A 4,594-nucleotide genomic window follows, 5' to 3' on the forward strand; every position below is an offset into this window, starting at 1 on the left:
AAAGGTGTTCAGAAAGAGTGAGAGGGGAAAAAAACCCACAAACCTATTTCACCTTGCCAACAGATAAATAAGAGAAGGCATGATAAACTAATTGCATAGTTAAGAGCAAATCAGGAATCTTTTCTAGAACAAGGGAAAACTTACTAAAATCACTACTTGGAAATTCAAGAGTTATAAAAGGAAGTGCTATATAGCTGAATATGTATTTGATTATCCAAAGAAGTTGCTGAAGCTACCCTTACATCAAGGTTCGAAAAGGGGCTAGCCATTTACATGTATTTAAAGGTGCAGTAATGGTTTAAAAAATGAAAATAAACATAATGGTTACAGACTTAGGACAACCTCTAAATCATAAATTAAGATAAAAACAACTGCAGGAAGCAGATTGTCTGTCTAACATGGGTTCTTACATTTTCCTTAGAAACATCTGGAATAGCTCTTACCACAGAGCACTGGCCTGGACAGAGCCAACAGTGGTTAGTTACCATTATGCACACTAAGGAAATTTGACAGTCTGCAGGCAAAACATCTCAAAACTTCACAAAAATATAAAGATGACTCACAGCACCTATTGAAAATACAACCAGTGCTATTTTGCATATAAGAAAACTGATCTTGGACCAGTGACACGGTAACACCCAGCAGATCAGACCTGCAGACATATCCCAACTTGTAGCCCTACACTGTGATCAAAGTAAGGTATTTTCTCCTGCAAAGTCACCCATCACACTACTGAGAAGAAACCAACTTGGTCAGAGGCTCAGAAGAGAATTATTTTAGATTCACAAAACCTATGGATTACTTGGAAAGAGAGATGAGCACTACGAGTTACATGTCCTAAAGAGGTGCTGGATATTGAATTCCTGCTATTCCACCACAGACTTACCTTGGGCATTGTAAACCAGCATCTTGGCTCAGCAAAATACTCACCCCTCAATGAAAAATCTCAGGATTGGGGGGTGGGTGTAAAAATAATTAAAAGAAAAAAAATCACAGGCTCCATACAGTGTAGATTAGAACCACCCATGGATTAGAAACTTGCATGGACTCTTATCATGCCCCTACTTAGCTATCTGAAGACAAGGGCTCAGCTTGTAAGTTATTTAGTTTTCACTTACATCTTCTTTACCTTCAGTTATGTCTGAACATCTCCTAAATGTTTGTGGGAGAAAAATCTCTTTTGTCATCCCACGACCATATTTCACCCAAAGAGATCTTGGCTTTAGCAAAGATATAAAAGGAACTGAAGTTTCCTCCAGGTGCCATGAAATGACACCTGCTCTCCTGCCAATACCCCAGTACCTTCTTCCACACTGACAGCAACCCAGTATGACACAAAGCCACGTGCCTGGGAGAAAAAAGTGAAAGGAAGAGGTACTTACCACAAGGACAGCACTCAACCGATCACTTTGGACCTGCTGCACTTGGATGCAGGGTCCTGGCACTTGTAACCTTGAGCCGCTGGGAATGTTCCCAGCATCACCATTTGGGATGCTGCTGTTACTAGGCCAAGACCTACAGATGCCCTGTACAAGTAGGTATGAGTCAGTTTACCCACACCGGTGACCTCCAGCATGTCTGGCGGGAGGTGGGAGCTGGGAAGCATGTGCACACTATAGCAATACTTTTCATACTCATCAGCTGGACAGCAGCAGCTGCTGCAGCAGCAAGTCCGGCAGCGGCACAGCCGCACAACGGCAAGAAAGAGGAGGAACGCCGCAAAGATGCAGGAGACACAGGCAAGGGAAACGATCAAGTAGATGTTTGTAGCGTTGAGCAGTGGTGGTGGCTCCCTGTGTCGTCAAAGTCTGGCAGTGCCTGGGGCAGGGTGTCAGCCAGGAGGATGCCCACCGTCACAGTAGAGGAGAGCGGTGGATCCCCGTGGTCCCGCACCACCACAACCACCTTGTGCTTGAGGAAGTCAGTGGAGCGCATGGAGCGCGTGGTGCGCAGCTCGCCAGAGTGCGGTGCCAAGCGGAACAAGGTGGAGTCAGAGGAGTGGGCAAGGTGATAGGAAAGCCAGGCATTCTGTGCATTGTCCTCATCATCTGCCACCACTTTGGTCACCAGGTAGCCCTCATCAGCCAGGCGGGGCACAACTTCCACAGCTACTGAGCCATTCTGGCTGATGGGGTACAGGATGGCTGGGGCATTGTCATTCTGGTCTGAGATGTAAACATTCACAGTTATGGCAGCACTCAAGGCTGGTGACCCATTGTCCTTGGCTTCCACTTGGAAATAGAAGCTCCTAAGCTGCTCAAAGTCAAAGGCACGTTTTGCATAGATGCCCGTTGGCCAAGCTCACAGACAAAAAGCTGGCCAGGGCACTGCCTGCAACTGTGGAATTCCTGAGCATGTAAGAGACCCGTCCGTTCTCACCTGTATCAGGGTCAGATGCTGAGACCTGGTAGAAAAGCACCAAGTGGATTGTTCTCCTCACAAACACATCAAACGTGTCAGCACTGAAGACAGGGGGGTTATCATTCACGTCAGAAATCTGCATCCAAAGGGTCTTCTGAGTGGTGATGGGTGGAGACCCCAAGTCTGTGGCAGTAATGGTGATGTTGTACCCACTGATCAGCTCTCGGTCCAGAAACCCACTGGTGACCAGGCTGTAGTAGTTTTCAAGGGAAGGCTTTAACTGGAAGGGAAGGTTTTCAGGGATCTGGCAAGTTACTTTCCGTTCTCCCAGGGTCCTTATCCAAAACACTCAGCAGAGCTATCACTGTCCAGGAACAGCATCCTCAGGAATGGGACTGGAAAGGGATGTAATTGTTATCTCTGGGCCATGATTGTTCACGTCAGTGATTTCCACCAGCAGCTTAGCTGTGCTGGACATGCCAAAAGCCCGTTATCCCTTGCCTCAATAAGCATCTCGAGAGAGGTCTCTGAACAGCTAAAACACCATTGACTGTCACCTCCCCAGTATGCGGGTGAATTAAGAACATTCGCTGTAGATCAGCAGAAGTAGTATTGCTAAATGAATACCTGATCTCTCCATTTGGACCTTCATCCAAGTCCGTGGCATGCACTTGCACTACCAAAGTGCCGCTGGGGAGTTTTCCAAGATACTCGCCCTGTAGACTGAGTGCTCAAATTCTGGTGCATTGTCATTGGTATCCAGCACAGTCACGATGACCGGGACATCACCGGACTTTGGAGGATCCCACCATCTTTGGCTGTAAGGACAAGTCTGTGAGTGGCTTGCTGCTCCCTGTCTAAGGCTTTCTTCAGCACCAATTCAGGATATTTACTCCCGTCCCCACGTGTCTGCATTTCCAAATGAAAATGTTCATTAGGGCTCAGAGTATAATTCTGGACACTGTTGGTACCTTCATCAAGATCTTGGGCATTGGGGAGTGTAAACCGTGCCCGGGTGTCAAGAACTCAGGCACGTTTATATGATATTCACTTAAGGGAAAGCTGGGGGAGTTGTCATTTATGTCCAAGACTTTAAATTCCATCCTATAAAGCTCTAGAGGGTTTTCTAACACAAGTTCATAATTCAGAAGACAGGCAGACTTTAATTCACAAAGCTGCTCTCTGTCTATGGGCTCGTTAACAGACAAAGCCCCCGTACTTGCATTTATATTAAAATATTGCTTACTTGAACCGGTGATCACACGAAATTTCCGAGCTGAAAGTGTAGCTGCATCTATTCCTAAATCCTTCGCTACGTTCCCAACAGACGCTCCCCGCTCTGTTTCCTCGGCGATGGAATACACTGCTTGCCCGTTCGCGGTGCAGCAAATAAGGCAGAAGACCATTAAATAGACCCGCATTCTTCCTCCCCTGGCTCAGCTCCCCGCAGACCGGCTCAGCAGGAACATAATCCAGAATTTCAGCAAACGCCCGAAGTTCCCAGCGCGAAGCGAACGGGTACCGGGGCGCACCGGCGGCAAGGCGAGAAGTTCGCTGCGGGTGCGGGAGGCGTCCCGGCTCCGCGGCGGCTCCCCCCCCGCCCACCCCGCGCCGCCGGCTGCCTTGCGGGGAGAGGCGGCAGCTCCGCTCCGCTGCGCCCGCCGCCGCCGCCGCTCGCTGTGACCGGCGCGGCGGCCCCGCGCGCCTCTTAGACTCGCGGCGGCGGCGGCGGCGCCACCCAGAGGCCGCGGCGACACCTGCGCCGCCGGGGGAGGGGGCTGCGCTCCCCCCGCCGCTACCGACCCGCCGGCTTCTCCTCCCCTTCGGTTTTTTTTTTTCTTTTCTTTTTTTTAACGCCCCGACGGAGATCCGGGGTGGGGGGGAGGGGAGGTCCCGGCCCCCGAGTCCGTGGCAGGGATGCGTTCCCGTGAAGGAGAGATGCAGAGCGGACCCCGCTCCCTCCCTCCGCTCCTTGCAGGAGAGGCAGCGAGAGGATGCGCTGCCGCACGCTGTCAGAGTAGCGCGGTGGAAGAGAAACGCGTATGAGAAGTGACAGGCATCGGCTAAACATGGGTCAGCACAGTCCAGGCATGCTCCGGCGGAGCACAACATTTCCCAGAGGGGTTTTAAGAGCACAATTAAAGGAGGCAGTACTCTACCCCTGTTAAACTTTAAAAGAAAAAAAAAAAAAAATAAAAACGGGGGGAGAAAAAAAGAAAAAGCCTCTTCCCTG

At 49.8% G+C, this 4,594-nt stretch overlaps 1 pseudogene; it reads right to left on the reverse strand.

Annotated features, from left to right (window-relative positions):
- Positions 1 to 439: 439 nt before the first annotated feature.
- Positions 440 to 4,206, reverse strand: LOC127028816 (protocadherin alpha-C1-like; annotated as a pseudogene).
- Between the last annotated feature and the right edge of the window lie 388 nt (positions 4,207 to 4,594).

Source organism: Gymnogyps californianus, unplaced genomic scaffold, assembly GCF_018139145.2.
Source record: "Gymnogyps californianus isolate 813 unplaced genomic scaffold, ASM1813914v2 HiC_scaffold_44, whole genome shotgun sequence".
Classification (NCBI taxonomy): Eukaryota; Metazoa; Chordata; class Aves; order Accipitriformes; family Cathartidae; genus Gymnogyps; species Gymnogyps californianus.